Source organism: Rissa tridactyla, chromosome 7 (genome assembly GCF_028500815.1).
Source record: "Rissa tridactyla isolate bRisTri1 chromosome 7, bRisTri1.patW.cur.20221130, whole genome shotgun sequence".
Taxonomy (NCBI): Eukaryota; Metazoa; Chordata; class Aves; order Charadriiformes; family Laridae; genus Rissa; species Rissa tridactyla.
In genome coordinates, this window is record NC_071472.1 from 21,651,801 (window position 1) to 21,670,554 (window position 18,754).

Sequence of the window (18,754 nt, forward strand, 5' to 3'; positions counted from 1 at the left end):
TACCATGCTTTACTCTACTTCACAGCACGTAATGTGTAAACACTAGTCAGTACCCTGAACTCTGTATAGCTCTGAAAACTGAGATTTCCAGATGGCAAAGAAACTGCTCTGACTTGGTTAGTGAGACAGTGTTGTAGAAGCTAAAGGAACTACGGCAGATGGAGTGACACCCCTATCTGATTATTTCTGAGCAATAGGAAAGGTGTAGTTCAGGTATGGGCAAGCATTGCAGCTCATTATCATTTTAACCAAGCCATTTTTATGTAAAGGTTTTAAAACAGAACCAAGTTACCATGGAAACTGATTGAAGCAGAGACTTACTGTAAATTCTTTTCTAGACAAGGATAACAGGACTGACAGGTGGGCTGTAAAAGGAAAATGAGCGCAATATAGAGTTAGGCATGATGGTCTGTTTTCTCTTCCTAAAAGTGTGTCTTTTATAGCTCTGCTTTATCTCTGCTATTTTCTACAGTGATATATTGAACATATTTTAAAAGAAGCTCCCACCCCAGTGAACCTTTTATTTTGTCATAATCTTATTTGCAAGGGGATGTACGTGCTCTAGAAAAAAGAGCTGAAGGGCAGGGCACTCCACTTATTTTCACAAATTATTATGTCTTGCCAGAATCATCAGGGAGGAAGAGCCATCACTCAGGAAACGTATTTGCATAAAGTGCCCTTTGCTGCCAATGTTTATATTTTGCTCCTGAAATATGCTCTGGGTACATTCACACCATAGCACAGTGTTCTCCTTGTACAATATGAAACAAAGTAACAAGGGAATAAAGTGGTTTTAGTGAAGAAATACCCCTTTTCCCTTTCTCAAAAATTTTGAAAATCTACCTATTTGCTGCAATCCTATTGAAAGGCAAAATGATTTAGCTCTGTAAATACCTTTCTTAGTCTGACGGATGACGGTAAGAATAACAGTGATTAGAGCACACAGACCCCAAAATCTGGTGCCAGAGTTTTAAGAAGGGAAATTGGCAGAGAACGAACGACAGCAGAGCACGTACCTTTCCACTTGGAATAGTTATCTGTCAGCACTAGAAAACATTTCAGCATATGAATATGCAATATCTTTCTTAAATCTGTGCCGGATGTTTCGACCTGCTGTGCTTCATTTCAGAATCTTGTGTTATCATTAGAGAAAAACAGTTCTCTTTTCCAATATAATTTTCTAGCAAAAGGAAGGCGGAAGAAGGGGGAGATTCTTACTTGAACTCATCCTGATACTTTTCTAGCCTGAAGTTTCTGCTTCTTGGTTCCAGCTCCCAGCTGGAGCTGTGTTTGTAACAAGCCCTCCTGACATAAGCCATAAAGGAATTTTCCTCTGGATTTTAAGAGGTTTGCTGTCATCAACAGTCATAGTTGGTCCCAGTGCACTAGCATCACAATAGATAGTCACCTTTTCCAGCATGTTTGCCTTACAGCTAGAAGTAATGGCAACAGCTGGTTTTGTTGTCAAAAGTAAATATACTTCTCACCTTCAGTCTCTGCCTTCCTCAGCACTGTGGGGGTGGGGACACGACAGATGGTTCCTGCTAACTAATCACAGAAAGCTTGCTATTTGGTGTATGGTATGAATTTCCAGGCAAATAAGAATGCTTTTCATTTAATATCCTCCCTGTGAAAAGCTGGAAACCTTAATAAAATGTGGCATTCTTTAAGGAAACACATATTACCTGTTAAAGTATATGAAGATGTGACTAATTGCAGAACTCTGCGATAAATGATGCACAAGTTAACTGTTACTTGTCATAAGTGAATTTTGATAACTGTGTTTATTATACGTAAAGCTTTCTGGCAGTGAGACAAGGGGTAACATGGAGCCAAATTCTGCTCTTTTTAGGCTAAGTTCATCTTTGATTCAGGACTCTGTTCACTGTACTATATTTGCGTGTCTCTGAGCCACAGAAGAGTGCCAGTCCAGGCTGAGAGGCAGGCAGGCTTATGCGGGGGCTTGTGCAGTCCTTGAGATGGAGCACTCAAGGACTCCATGCATTAAAGGGTAGAACCACTTTCATCATTTAAAGGAAGCCATTTTAAGTATTTCTATGCCTTTTGTCTTCATTCTGACATAAATACTACTGGAAAAGGGACAACAAATTCATCTATTTTCCTTCTCAAAAAAATAAGTTCCCTGTAAATGTAGAAATTATTTTAAAGATACGCTTTTAATTTTAGAAAATATGTCCCATGAGTCTACAGTTTAATTCAATTAAAATTCCTTGGCACCATTATATGTTCTCAAATTTTAATTATTTTTCATACCTGCTTGTATGATAAAAATATGTCATTTCAAATAATCATGATCAAATTCCCCATACGGGTGTTTATAACTATCTTAATTAAGGAAGTCAGAGGATTAGAAATGCGAATGTTGGGAATAGCTAAGTTCATAAAACAGGACAATACAATTTTAATTTACAAACTCTTGCCTAAAGGCATGATTGTTCAAAAGCAAAGGCAGGGAAACGAGGCACAAGAGATGGAGGAGGGATTGTTAGGAATTGGGAAAAAGCCGAGAAATAAGTTCCGGCAAAAAAAAACCACCAAAGAGTGATAAAACAGAAAAGGAATCAGACAAACCTCCTGTAAATTGCGATTTAGAAAATTGCCATTTACAATATAAGGATAATTCTTGCAAGCCTCACCAGAATTCTGTGAAAATCACTGAACCCTGCACAAGCGTCTTAGGCACCTTGTTGTAAACTCCAAGATCGGGCCTAAAAGAAAACAGATAAACGCTGCACCTAAACTAGTCTGTGGCACTTCTAAATATGACTGGTCACTCTGAAGGTGTTGCTTGGGCTTCCAAAGGACAACTTGCCAAACATTAGTAGTTCCTGTTTCTCATAAGCCCACGTGGTTTGTGTTGTAAGACACTTCGATTATTTCTCTATGTTTGTGTTGCCACATTTTTTTCTGAAAAGAGTAATAATATAAATAGATTTCGTACATGGATTTACGTGGTCAGCAATATAAAAATAAGGCAGTATTCACATTCACAAACTTCTTATATCAGAGCTTAACCCCAGGTTTCTCTTTGCTCTATCTCTGTTTTCGTGGAAGACAAAAAGAAGAGTAATTAAAAAAAGTCTTTCATTTACCCATATGTAATTCACGGATATTTGTCAATGCAGGTTTATCAATATACAGTCTTCACTGATTTCATATGTGACGAAGAGGCAAGCAAACAGTGGAGAACGGCAGTAGATATGATGCAGATATGCAAGAAAGAAAAATTAAGGACAAAAAGACAGAGCAGTTTCTAAAAATTCAGGTAAGGAATTCAGGTGATTCTATATTAAGTGTATATTGTACAAAGAATTGTATCAAATAGTTTATGCTTATCTTTTCCTTCCTAGTATTTCCAAGAATTACTGCTATATGTGTCTACGGACATCTGTACGCACACACACATATACTCTACTTACACCCACTCACACAATGAATTTCCTTTTTGAGCAAAATTGCCATTACGTCAGTACAAATATTTACTATACTGGTATTTCACATTTCTTTCAATAAAATCCATTTTCTGTATTTCATTTTATTTTGTTTAAATGAAACATTGTACTATTTCCTACAGAAAACCGACAAGTGATATTTTTACAAAGGAGTAAAAGAGAGTTGTAGTATGTGTGTTACTGTTCTTTCTCAACAAATCAGTTTGAAGTTGTCAAACCTTACATTATCCTGTCCTACTACTGATCTCTTGGGGCATAACATGCGCACTGTGGAAAAGCAACATGTATTATGACCTACCTCCCCCTTCTTATACAGTTGACAGGTGGAAAGTTGATTTAGAGCTTGAGCACACTTCTATTTCCTAAGCCTGACTAGAGAGGAGTAAAAATATATTTACCAAAGAGCAAAGCCAGAGGAACAGTCAGCAACAATTCCTCCTTTGCTCCTCTGCTCCCCTGGCTGTGCCACTTGTAGAGACGCAGTGGGAGCAGTAAACATGGTGGAGACTGTACATTCTCTACAGCCTAAAACAAGCTGTAACTGCATGTTACATGATGCAATTGTTCATGACAGAAACATGCTCTTCATTTCTTTGATATACTTACTTTTAGAATAGATTGAAATTACATTTTTGCCACAAGCATAAGATGGAAAGAAATACACATAACTAAACATTACATGTCCAACATTTCCCTATCTATCTGCTTAATCCTTACCTCTCCCTTCTACTCACAAAACTAAAGCTAACCGCAGATGCTGGTATACCAACACATGTCAACTATTAAGAAATGGTTACTTAGAAGGTTTCACATTCCTGAGTAACGTCATCATCTTATCGCATCCATTTAGCATAGCCACAAAATAGAATTCCCTTTAGAGTTTGGCCTTGTAGAAGTGCATTAACCCTTCTACAAAATGTTATGCTTACGTTTAACTTTCACAGAACGGCATCTAATGCTTCCAGACAGCATGTTTCAGATGACTGACTCCAAACCTATGGAAATTCACTATTGAAATAAAACATTTTATGAATTCCCAGGACCTCTACAGACATTAAAACCAACCAAACAAAAATCCCCAGTCAAGCCTCCTAACCACATAAAACTCATTATTAGTTTTACATCGTATCAATTTTGTGTTTCACAATTCATGATAAAGCAATATTGTGTTCATGCTAACTTCTTGCAGTTTGGTAAGATTACCACACATTGAGACCTTCTGCCTATTCCTTCACACGTTGTTGATTCCTGCAAAATGACAGCTCCTGTGCTTATGTTAAAAAAAAGGCTCAGAGTATCAGCAAGGATGCCTCTAATGGGAGAAGCAGCATAATACAGCTAGAGTTACTCCAGGACATGCAATATTCATCAGTTACAAACTTGGGAATGTCATATTGTAAAAGCTACATGATAAAAGATGCTCTGTGGTGTTACAGCTGATTCCATTTGCCATATGGCATGTTATTATTTTGTATTACCTTGGGGAGTGTGCTAAAAGTGAAAGGAGAACAGAACACACTCAAGGTGTATAGAATAATAAGCACAAATTGTATAGTTCTTAATTATAGCAATAAGGTCTGTAACTGAAATGGAGATGGAACTAAATATGAGAGTCGAATGTGTGCTACACTACTCTCCAGCTACTGAAAAGTAATAAACTACTATCAGGAATATTTAAACAGGAAGAAATTGCCAGCCACCATATGTAAAAGCCTACAGACAACCTCGAAGCAGGCTGACGCAAAAGTCAGCAAATGGTATGTGCAGTGCTACGCACATTACCATAATATGGTTTTACATCAAAAATACAGTTCTACATGGATAGGCTGGAGAAAACATTAAATCAGTAATCTCTAAAAATGAGAGTCCATAAGCACAGCTATAATAAAATCATCAAATGACTGATTAGAACCATAGAGTGGAGGGGAGTATTTGCTGAAAACAAAGTAAAACAATCCTAAATTAATTGTGTCAGTTTGATACCAGGATAAGTGAGCTCTTCACAGGGCCTAAGAAATCCCAAAACAAACAGCACCTCCAAATTTAAAAAGACTTTCCTTTTACTATATATCAGAATCCATAAGCAGGTTGTTATTAAAGTTGCCAAAATTTAGCCAAGATTTGAGGAAAGTAGGTGCAATGAAAAAAGACTGTTTTTCAATGTGGCAGTATTTGCCTGCAAATTCAATTCTTCCCATGGCAGTAAATCGAGCTTCACCCCTCCCACCCTGCAGTGCCATCTTTGGAGGTGTAGTCTGACTCTGAAGCAAAATCCAACCAAGGTTAGATCATTCTTTGGGAGCTATTATTCAGTCACCACTTACAGTTTAAATGACAAATTTTGTGATACCAAATAATGGAAGTGTACAGGCTTGCTGGTTTTTTAAATAGTTTGGCTCTAAACACCATAATCCATTAGATGAGGCATTTCAAGATCTCTTACAGGAACAGAATATTTTAAAATTATTCATGCTAATTGTGCAATACTTCAGATGACATCTTCAAAGCTATCATCTATTCAAGTGTTCAGTTTGAGCAGCCAAAAAGTAGAAGATTGTTCCCTCTAGCCAGATCTTTAGCAGGACTAAATCAGAGAAATTCTAGTAAACTTTCAATATTTCCTATTATGGGTTATGCATTTTGCTTTCCCATTAGTTTTTACTGGCTATTATGAAGATAACATTTATTTATTTTTTTTGTAAGTCATTCGAGTGACTCAATGTCATTTAAAGATAACAGAACCTCACAGTAAAATGAATAGAGGATCATGGCTCTATAGTCCTTGTAAGCTTTGCCCTCCTTGCCCTCACTACCAAAACCCACTGGGGACAGTTTACCAATCTCAAGGTTTGACGCTGCACATTTGTAAATACTTGCAGCCCAGTGATGGCAGGAGAGGCTGAACTGCAATTGCTGTGCAAATTACTGCATCCATTTCCATTTCTCAGCTAATGTTAACACCAACTCGTGACACATTTTCCGCTGCATTATCAAAATCGATGAAGTTTTCACACATTTCAGTCTGAATGCCACTTATGGTTACTCCCCACATAATCTTCTGTTCCAGCTATAAAAAAGGCTGATGCAAAAATGACTGATGTCACTAAATGAGGTTTATTATTCAATGAAAGACAAGAAGAGGAAAGGAGGGAGGGAAGGAAAGAAGGAAGAAAAGGAGGAAGGAAGGGAGGGAAAAAGCCAGTTCTTGCTATTGTACTCAAGGATGGTTTTCCCTTTCACGTTAGCAGGAATCTTGAATATGTGTTAACTGACAGCTCAAGTTTAAAGACTCCATCTTGTAAACATACTTGCTGAATTAGCAAACATTTGTCTATTACTATCTTCTTTAAAGGAAAACTATGTATTACAAGGAAGAGTAATATTTGTATCTTTTTCCCTTCTAAGAATGTATTCAGTTCCATACTAATGAATGATAACTCGTGTTTGACAGAATTAGTGTATACCTTACCCTAATAAATTGAGAATTTACAACTACATTTTAAATACTTTGATTTCTGTTATTCTGATAAACTCTGTTACCTTGACAACAAGCATAAATGAATGCATTATTTCATGATAAATTTTCAGTGCAGCAGTTTTAAATTGGTAATGGAAGAGTAACTTTTAAAAACATACTCAGTAATTTCTTCTGAAAAGAAAAAAATGTTTAATTAAATATCAGAAATGGAATATCAGTATGAATTCTTCAACAAAATCTTACCATAACATGGTAATTATTACTACTATTAGTTTTTAATAAATTTACAAAATATTCAAGTTTCACATTGAGAAACTCAGGAAAACAGGAAGAAAATAATAAATGGAAGAGTTTAGGAGTTAACTCAAGGAAAGAATCATGTTCCAAAGTTTTCTCAGGACAGACAAAGTTTTTTCTGTGAGTTCAATTCATTTAGGTGGTTAATTTTTTTTAATTAATTGATCATGACTGTATTATAGTATAATACTGATTATATTAGATGTGTACACTTTCAAAGTCTTAATTTAGTTTAAGAAAATGCAGATAGGCCAAAAATTTGGTATGCTTCAGAGGAAGAACGTTCAATTATATTTAACAGGAAAATCATAAGTATTTTTATCTAACCACAGTTTTTAAGTAACCAAGGGGTGAATGATGACAATATCTTAAGAGAATTTCAGAGAGGACAGAATCTTAAAGACAGGAGCTATTTAAGTAGTACATTGTGCATTATAAAACCATACTGACAGCTACACACCCCGTTTTTAGTGACAATGCAGTATGCAAAATTTGGAACACTGGTATATAAACTGGAATAATAAAATTGTTGGTATCTTCAACCTCCAGCTTTCAATTCCAGAGGCACTGATACACTCAATTTTACAAACACACTTCTACTTGAAAACTTGAAAAAGAAGCAACTGCCCCGTGCTTTGGAGGTGCCTAAGACCTAGCTAAATACAACGTCTGTATCTATTTTAGGGCTGCTTTTGATATGTATTCAACTGTCAATTCTCATAGGCTTCTTCCAAAAAGATACTCTGCTGGATATTTGCAGTATATTATGAACAGATGTTATTCCTGCTCTGCTGATTCATGTTAGAGGACTTGTATCTTTGATGGATTATGAAGAGTGGATGAAACCACAAGTGAACAACACAGTATAGCAAACAAAATACTTAGGATTTCACTGCTTTTTCTAAATGATTCACAGCAGATTATAGACTGGTGTTTCCACAGTATTCTAAATCTATGTCTTTTTACACCATCAAAAGCTGACAGACTCTCAATGTAAATGACTGGCAAAGTCTCACATCCTGATCACCCAGCATGATCTGTGTTTGCTGTAGTCCAGGAGAAACTTCAATATCATTTGAGAGTAAGGACCACAATATGCCCTTAATTGTCCAACAATGTTATTTGTAATATCAGGATTTTTCAGGTGTATAGTAAGCAGAATCTATTTTGCAAGCATGGCTTTTTAACTGCGATGCCCACATTGCACGTTTGGCCAATCTGGTCACTCGTACAGTATGGAACGGTTTCCTATCATTCTGTTCCCAAAGATGTACGTGTATGTTTTTGATATACTGTGTAGGTCCCCCCCAAAAGAAAACAATTATTTGAAGTAAACAACAGAATCTGAAGAATGAACAAGATTTAAAGTATAGAACGATGTGTTCCGAGTGAGTTCATTTTGTTTGAATGCTCAGGTACCACAATGAAGGCGCTGCCACCCTTATTTACACCCTCATCTCCAACAACACTTCATCTCCCGCTCAAGCCTTCATCCTAAAAGTAACATTAAGTGCTTTCCTGGAACAGACTAGTGAACTACGTGCTCAGATGATCTCTATAATTTCTTATTTTTAAAGCCATATGACTCCAATAACATAATGCTAGCAATAAATTATGTTATAAATTGTCCATAACTGTATAGAAAGAAACTTGCAAGGTATCTAAGTCTCCATCAAAATGGAATGAAGTAGGAGAGCTTTTTTTTAAACTAGAAAATACAAGACTGAACATTGTGCTTAGAATAAAAATCGCCTTTTGCAATTCTTTGCTTACCCCATCAAAGGACCATCTGATTTCTATGAAGTGAGTTAAAACGTAAAAGGTATCAATTCCTTTTTGCTGTTTAGAATATTATTGAATTTTTTTGACATCACAGATGACAGTAAATGTGATTAATGGCTGCTGATAATTGGAGTTTCATTCCAGTGGTTATTGCTTGTCAGTAACAATTAATAGCTCAAAAAAACCCCCCCATTCATTCCACAATATTAAAAATGATGGCTTCTGGGAATTATGCTAAACTAGCACTTTCAATTAGATTTTGAGTTTTATAGTATATTGAATAACAGTTTATGGTTTTATAATAGCACTGATGGTTTATTGTTGTATGGTAATCACTCTCATTACATGTATGTTTATCTGGAGAATTACAATTTTATAGTCATCATATTAAAAATAGTCAGTTGCAAGTTACCATTTCTTTAAAAGTATAGAGTGTTTTGGTCTTGATCAGTAAAGATGATTTTGAATGTCAGTTATGTAGGTTTTGTCCTAGTATTTGATAGGCAAGATGCAACGGTTAAGGGATGCAAAAAAGCTCCTCAGTATCAAGCACCAGCTGGTATGGCATGTGGCACAGCCACCAGTTCTGCAGTTGACTGGGCTGTAGATGGAAGGCAGTAACTGTCTCATCTGATCATTTCCAGAGTGGTAGGAAGAGAGGAGGGGAAATCTTCAATAAAGGGAAAGGTACTAATTTTGGAGAGTCACTGAGAAGCAGCCTCACCTTTGGCCTTTTCTTCTGTAAATAACTTCCTGCAGTCAGAAGGAAAACAATAAACAACCAAACAAAAAACAACAGAAAGGGAAAAGGAATCAAGGACTAGCACAGAGGACCACACAGGGGACAGAGAAAGAGTTGTGTTAGATAAAGTAAGATAAAGTTGATTGAAAACATCATCTGAATCAGGACAAAACAGCACATAGAGTTTGATATGAGAGACTATTCTTTTCTGTGACAACGTTAAACTTCATAGAGAAAATTTTTAAGTTTCTTAACTGAGAAACCAGCAGGCTCTGAAGTTTAACATGCTCACAAGATAAATCTTGAAAATATAAGTATACTAATAAAAATTCTGGCCCTCAGGAATTCAGTGCATTTCTAATGTTGACATCTGTATTGTCAGGATCTGAGTCATAGATCATTTAATAAAGTTCAACAATGTGGAAAACGGAACAGTATGGAGAAAGAGCTTTATGAAGTTAACTTCTTAATTAGCAAGGCACATACTGATTCCACTTGCATAAGTACTTTTGCCTAAGACTCTCCTTGACTTTGATTTTTTGATGCAGAGAATGCAATTTCTATGAGAATACTCTAAATAGATGTTTCTCCTTTGTCTTTTATTCCAATATGCTCTTAAAATTTACTGTTAATTTTGATTATTTTTCTAATTTAATCTTACTTTACAAACATTATCTAATGAATCTCCCAAATGAAGAAAATTCTGGTAATTGAATCTTGTAATATTCCTACAGACAACAAAGTTATCCTAGTGTAAAACAAGGTAAGATAAGAATCTGTCCCATGAAACACTGAATTATTTTAGCAAACTAGGTTAAGGAAAAAGTCAACAATAAAATGACTGTGATAATTTTAATGAAATTCCAAGTTAAAACTGCAGCCCATTACACGTTCTATTTAACATAATAATTCTCCATCAATTAATGATCATTTCCAAGACAATGCGAATCTCTGATTGAAGTCAATGAGAACAGAAGCAAGACCTTTCTTATTACTACTTGATTAGTTTGTGTAAGTTTGCAAAAGCAGAAAATTACTGCTGGTTATAGGGCACCTCAAAAGGTGTATTTGTTCTTTTCATTGGAAAAATCACTATGCAGGAAGTTTGGATGATTATACAGAAGTATGTCAACATTTTTGATTTATTTTAATCCCGGCCTTCAAGCCATCTCTTCAGAACTATTTTTTCTTACAGTTTCATGATACTACTATTAGTTATTTGTTATATATTAGCACCTAACAGCCCTAATTAGTATTTGTTCAACTATGGCAGGTGCTGCATAGACCACAGTGAGGCCAGGTGCAGAGTAAGATGGGACTAAATACAAAAAATAACTAGCTTTGCAATTCCCAAGGTAAATTTTGGCCAAGTGTAGGTTAGGTGTTTTTTTAGAACAACTGTTTTTCTAATAATTTCTTTTCAATTCCCAATGTTAATTTGGAAAATAAAGCAACACCAACAAAAAAGCCATTGAATAAATTCACAATTATGATGTAAAACATCATGATAAAGAGAACAAAGTACGATCTCTGTATGTCAGGAATCTGATACAAAAGGACAACAGAGTTAAAAAATGCAATTCGGCTCAATTCTTTGATCTACCTAATCTAATAAACCTTTAATCTTTCTATTGTAGAACACAAGTTAGGGCATTGCAATGCCTCTAGATCCAATTCTAATTTCTTATTCAGACAATAATTTTCACTCCTCAGTAACTCTCACATTTGATAATACAAACAAAAAGACTCACACTGTGTATGTCCCGTATCCAGCACTGAATTTATCGGTTGAAGGTTACTTATTTTATGAGTGAAGAGTTTATTTTGCAAGAGAAAAATGAAGATTTTTCTTCTTAATTTTCTGAATGCTTAAACATTGAACTTTTGTTCCTTTCCCCAAAACCCATACTTCTCATTCCTTCTGCGACATTCTTAATAATTTTTTAATAGCAATGCTAAAACACATTATGCTGCTCAATGTCTTGAAGCCACAAGGATATTCAGCCTTCCCTGGAAGAGAGACCTTTTCACTTGCACTCTGTTTTTAATTCAGCTCAGCTACATACAGGAAAATTGAGCAATAAACCATAAAGTCAAGAATAGACATTTTTTTCTATACGTATGCAGGGTTATGTTACTTGAAGTCAAAAAAAGCAGTGGTTACTCATCACCTGAGAAGACTAGATATTGCTAAGATTCTCCAGCCAAAGATCTCAAGGTCAGTTAAATATAAGTTAAGATCATAAAAAATAGCTGTATCCTCATTTTCTTCAGCACAGCATTACTATTAGGAGCGTGTGAACTATTTATAGGCTTCTTAATCAATTCAGTCACTTCTGAATGGTGACCCTCAAAAAACACATAGCATGAAAGAGCTCCAAGAACAGAAATGTAAACTTTGAAGTAAGTTTCTCTAATGGGAGAAAGCTTATATTCTATTTGCTTGAGGTTATACAAGCATGTTTCTTAACTCAGTCAATTTTGAGTGATAAACAAAGGGAAATTTCCTATGCTGTACACACACCCCAGGGCTCTGATTAAACTTACTAAGTGCCCGGTCCAAAAAAGAGCAACATGAATAACCTTCATTACAATGTTCCTCCTTAGGAGATGAAGGTATACTGTAAAATTTTTGCTCTGCAATCAGCAAGGGGCAGCATATTCCTTTGTGGAGGAAGTGATTCAGTCACAATTTCCACAATCCTGATCCTGGTAGTCTTGTTCTTGCTGCTTCCTACATCCTCACGGCCACCTGCACAGAAAGAGGAACGCAGCGGACATGCAGAGTCTGCTTCGGTGTGTGCCATGTAGGACAGGAACCCAAACGAGGATCAAAGAGAACCTCTCTTCCCTGGTAACTGCCCCACCATAAAAGAAAGGTGCGTTATTTCTCTTTTATGGAGTGATGAATAATTAGTAGTGTCACTAGATAAACTTAAGCAATTGCTATAGGATAGCTAGGCATGCTATATGATTGCATGCCATCCAGGTCTCCTGTTCTACCTATCCCATTCTCAAAAGGATGGATATGAACCCACGCTTAAGGAATGGTTTGGGCTGTACACCACCTCCCTGAGTCATCCCAGTGCTGTATCATATGAGGAAGTTGGCCCCCCAGCACACACACGTGTATTTCCATATATGCACACTATAAAGTCTCCTGGCCGCTGGACAGAAATCCAGATGATTTTATTAAATGGTACTTCCTCTAATTTTATGCTTCTTTCAGCCATTCAGTGTATTTGATAATGAACCTAAAAAGTATTGAGGGACTTGAAATAAGTATCCTGAGTAAAATCCAGTGCCTTGAAGTCAATTGAAATTTTGCCATTGCCGTAAATGAGGCCAGAATTTCTGCCATGGTCCTAAAACTGTTTCCCATTAAGAAATGCAGCCTATTTTAGTTGAGCATTCCTTACCAACCCCCGTACTCTTATGCACGATAAACCTGCAATAATAATTTTACTAGAGTTTAGTATCACAGTTATTGCAGTGTCATTTCAGTTACATTCATTGCAATCATTTGCAGTTAAGATGCAACTGGTAAAAACGTTTATCCAGAGTTTTCTGGAAATATCATATAACTGCAGATCTTCTCCCTTAATACTGCTTCACAGTTGCGATCTCCACCTGAGCACACCCTGATTTCCAAATGACAATGTCAGTTTGCTTTCAGTGTCTGAGACAGTACACTAATGGGTATTCAGTGGTGTGGAAGACACCTTTATAGTTGCATGACTTTAAACACATCTCTTTAAAAGAGACGTTATTACTACAACTTGGTACATTAGAAGGGTACTTTCCCTTACGAGTGCTAGTTTCACCTTGAAAATTCACTTTCTCGTGCTCGTTTAGAATCAGTAAATATGAAGTTCAGACTTCGTATTCTGTCTAGTTATCAACCATAGTAAGGTCGTGCATATGGCGTTGTGATGTGATTCAACCTCCGTATTAAATTTGGACTTTTTCTCCTGGCTGCAATTATGGTATCTGGTGTATGTGTTTGGGGTGCGGGGAGGGACATATTGGAAAACTTATGTTAGTTAGTCATCATAGTTTTAAGTTATTTTTAATTGATTTTATTGTTGAACAGGAGTCTTTTGATTAGGATTCTTTAGAGATACTCCACCTTCACCTTCTGATAGTCTTACAATTGCTGTGAGTAACGTTGCTTTTTTGTTGCCTTCCTTTTCTCACAGAGTCTCAAATGGTGGATACAGAGCCATTTCAAAGACTTAGATTTTTCTGAATGATGATGCATAGGAACACTTTCTTATTAGTTAAGATGGTTTGGGTACAAATGTTTTTTAATAGGGAAGCATGCTGCAAAATACATATTGGTAATACAATTACTGTTTTCAAAATGTAGTATTTTATAAAACACCTCCAGGAACTAGACAATTCTCTAATAAAACTCCAGGGGAACGGGAAAGCCAGTACATCTGGGCAGAACGGGGAACATCAGAGCCTCATTAGCTGTACTTTCTGGGTTCAGATTCTAGCTTCTGCATGCCTTTCTACTTCTCAAGTACCCAGCAGTTTTAGTGTGCCTTGGGTCATTAGATAATTAAAATATGCATAAAATGCATCATAACACGCACGCAAAAATTTAGAAGCCAAAACCCAAAACCCAGCTGTTTGCTGGTTTGAAGAACTGTTTCTTCTTTTTTTTTTTTAATATGAGTAGCACCTGTAAGTACTGAGATGAGCAAAGCCAAGGAGAACATAAGCTATAAGCAGAAAGGAAGAATAGGCCATGCAAATACTCTTTTGTTAGAATGAAATAGAGGTTGTCTTTGTATGTTTTCTGAACTCAGACAAAACTTTTGCTGGAAAGCTGTCACTAAAGCATTAGCTACTCCATCTTTTCAGGGCATCTTGTGTCTCTGTCCAGAAAAATACTTATATTATTATGGAGTGAAGTGGGAATAAATTCCCCCAACATGCTATGCTCAGGAAGACTATGTTTAACATCAGAGATGAAGATCATCTTTTACCTTTACACAAAAAGTTATGGCTTTTTAGAGTTTTGGGATTTTCTGCTTATTTACTGATTATATGTGTATGTTATGACTGTAGCGCTGGAGAGTTTAATCTGGTTAGTAGAGGAAATAAACAAAATTAATATTTTACTGCTGCTATGTTTACTCTTGGACTTTGTGACTTTATTCCTGAACTTCACGAGAAGCAGGAGCGTTTTAGTCTACAGTGCCTTTGTTAAAAACTCTCTCTCGTCTGCTTTTGCCCTACATGAGAAAAAAATAAACTCAAAGAAGAGTTTGGGTACAATTTTCAACAGAAGTCTCACCAGTATTTGCTATAATTTCACAGCAGGAAAGACCACACAATTATACTAAGAAGTCTCCTACAGAGGTCTATATCAGAGCTGCTATTTCCACAACATTGTTATGCTTATCAGGTGCATGGATTTCATACGTTTGCCTTCTCTGACTCATTCTTCTTAGCTTCTATAACTTATGTTTAATAAGCAGGCAAAAGCTCCTCCGAGCTTTACTAGCAGGAGATAATTGTTCTATACTCTCTGCAGTTTCCTCTCCAGCACTATAACATACATGAGTTGCTAATGGTTAATTACTTTGTGCATTTGCAGTTCGGTCTCCTGAGGAGTGAAATTAAATGTGGTTTTAGCCTAGGAGAACATGGACTCAAAACACAGACACACTTAAAAGTTTTTCTGAACACTAGTCAAAGCCGTTCCTTGGCACACGGGACAGGGAGTTGCAGGCCTGACTTTTATTCCAGGTGGCAATTGACTTGACATTCGCTGATTGCATCAACGGCCAGAACTACTTCTTTGCACCTAACATTGACGAGCGCCCTTTCCTCTCAATGAAAAACCGTTTATTCCGTGCTGCGAGAGGCTGTACATACCACTATAACTAAATGATTCAGTAATTCAAGAAAGTAACTCATTCTATCTGAATTTTGCTTACAATTGCCTGAAACTAACAGTCTTGGCAAGAGACAACTAACCAGCCTTGGAACACTGTCAGTGCTGGGAATGTAACACTTGAATTCATTCATCCTGGAAAGTTAAGGAGTGCATTGTCCTCCTTTGCCCAGACTTAACTGGACAGCTAGTATTTAAATGAGCACTCTGAAGAGAACAATTGTGCTTTGCTCATTTTTACTAGAAATATTGCTGATCCCTATGTGCATTGTGTAAATTATGCCCAGATATCTTGGAAAATATGATAAACAGAACTGTTTGGAAATACTCCAGTGAAAAGGTTTTCTCAAGAAGATTTGTTTTCATAAGCCAGAAGTATCTTCCTGCTGCATGTTGGATGTTATGAATTCTCACTGAATGGAAATCAAATTGATAGGATCCCTTGCCTGGACTCCTGACAGGTTGTCCCAAAAGATTCAGAATTTTTTCAGATTTTTTTAGTTGTGAGCAAATATGATGTTCTGCAAAAAAATTGGGATCAATTCTTGCAAAATAATAAGCTTTTTAAGGCAACTTGTTTTCTCTTTTCATGTGTGGTTCCCAAAGTAACTTTGAGAATGAGCTCTAAGAGGTACTTTAAATTTCAGAAACTGATGACGGCCACTTAAGGTCTTCATAATACTGCAAGCAACTGCAGTTATGTCAGCAGCATACAACCAAAAAAACCCCAACAACCCCAAACAAAAGAATTCCAAGATGCTTTTTCAGATACAGAACTAGAGCAACTTTCTAGAAATAATTGTGTGTTTTGTCTGCTTTGGTAAATTTACCCGATACGCTTATGTCAGTTACAAATTGTTTCTACTAGGTAGTAGACTTTATCTTATGATTTGTATGACTATCGGTAATGATAAAAACCCAGCAGAATAAAAGGCTTTTTTTCTTACGCTAGATAGGGAGCTTAATTAGTATTAATTTAATTCTGAGAGCAACCCTCACTTTGTCTCCCTTATTTCATAGAAGAGCTGCTGCTGAGATGTTTTGCCATCTTTTTCCTTGTCTATAATTCATTTGGATTTGACTTTGATGAGAGCTCTTCCTCTTGAACTCACAAAGAGACAAGCTGGCCCAAAAATTATTTCCCTTATAACAGAAGCAAGCAAACAGCAACCCTCAAATCAGAAAAAAAAAAATAATCAAAGGACATTAGTTGTTGTTTTTTTTTCAACTAAGAAAAGGAATATGTTTGAGGGAAATAGACAAGTTCTGAGATATTTTAAGGAATTTTTTAGCCAGCTGTAATAAAAGAGCTGACATAATATTTTTCTCTTTCTTTGAAATTCTTCATCTTCTCTAATGCAAGGTTACAAATACCAGGAGAAGGACTGCACAGTAATTTATTAGCGTCCAGAAACACCTGAGTTCGCCATATGATTCTTCTACAGACAGTTACATTTCTGAATTTCAGCTCTGGAACATTTCAGAGTGAACTACATCAATTTACATTACAGTGCTATCTGAGATTTCCCCTCCGCTAGTTTTAGTAGGACTAGGCATCCTAGACCAAAGATGTGTAAACTTTGGGCTACTTGCATAACCTTGTCTCATTTTACATTTAAAATTTGAGTCAGTAACAGTAATACTTAAACAGTAAGATGTCATTTTTTAGAACATTTATAAAAAATTATCTTCCTAAGTACTTTAAGTTATTTGCTATAAAATACTTCATATATTCATACTGATAAAGAAAACAACCACAACTCTGGGCCTTAACTCATGCAGACTTTGTAACCCTCTGAATCCCAGCAAAGTGTCACTCAAATTTTCAATTAAAGTAGGTTTTTTGTTTTGTTTAGAGAGTATAATTTCATTGGAAAATATTTCTGGTTAGAAACATTTCTGGCTTTTTACTAGAGAAGTTGTAGCATTTGTGCTGGAAAATCATTCTTTGGTACGAATGCTTCCAGAGTGAAAAGACACCATCACTTTAAAGAAGATGACAAATATAGTAACTGGTTTCCATTTGGAAATAAGTAAGCTGACGAGTACAAGAGAAGTATGGCTTAACTTGTTTCCCAACATTTTTTTCAAATGTGAAACAGTAACAGAAGAGCTATGGCAATTTTTTTTTCAATTTTCTTTCTAATTGGTAGTGGTAAAAGACGGCAGACAACCTGTGTGATGAAAGACAGAATGTTTCCCCAAAAAATGTCAAGGTAGAGCTGAATGCTTACAGTGTATTTTGTGTGTATTACAGTCTCATTCCAGTTAGAAAAACAGTTAAAAATATTTGGGAAAAAACCTAATGAAAAATACAATTTCAAAATAGATACCTTTGGAACACTAATTCAGACTTCTGGTCACCTTTCGCACGTGAATTGCCTCCTTACAAAAAATGACATAAATATATAATCCTTGCCATAAAAAGATGCTTTTACATTTCAAAAAGAAACCATCAGAAATGTAATAATGTCTGCAAAAGGATTCTCTACTGCTGTTGTATTTTACTTGAAAGGTAACGGGAAAATCTAAAATTTCCAGATACAACAGTGTGTTTAATGTCCTACACCGCTCTTTCACTAAGACAGAAATTTAACTAATAACTCTGTATGAAATTATTATATCAATAAATTATTTGTTAAATTAAATCAAGTCAAATTACTGAAAGAAAATTCTCAAATGAGGGCTAAATGCTGGGACTTCCAACAGAAATCAGTTCTCAGTTACTACCTGTGTTACGGTGTTTGGGTGCTATATACGTAGGGTTTTGCTGGTTTTAAAAGAATAATCTTTAAAGCCATGTGTTTCATTAATTCCTTATTGTGCTTCATTCCGCTGTATACTTTACTTACAAGTTAAATTCTCTATGAAGGAAATCCAAAATTGTTGTTCATGAGCTCTGCAATAAAATTTTTTTTTTTTTGTATGAGCCAACAATTTTCAAGTGAACAAGGCCTTTATAAAACATATTTTAACACTTCTGTAGATTAATAACATGCTAGCAGAAAAAGACATGTTGAGTGTAGCTCAATTATCCTTCCATCCCAATTATACCGTGACATTAAATCTTG

General features: G+C 35.9%; 1 protein-coding gene across 7 annotated transcripts in view; it reads left to right on the top strand.

The window, feature by feature from the left end:
* Positions 1 to 18,754, top strand: part of B3GALT1 (beta-1,3-galactosyltransferase 1) — a 214,697-nt gene that overhangs the window by 89,917 nt on the left and 106,026 nt on the right. For all 7 annotated transcript variants that reach the window (XR_008467610.1, XR_008467612.1, XR_008467611.1 and 4 more), the window contains exon 2: positions 3,147 to 3,286. The gene's annotated coding sequence lies outside the window, so the exon portion shown is untranslated. The remainder of the gene's footprint in view (positions 1 to 3,146; positions 3,287 to 18,754) is intronic.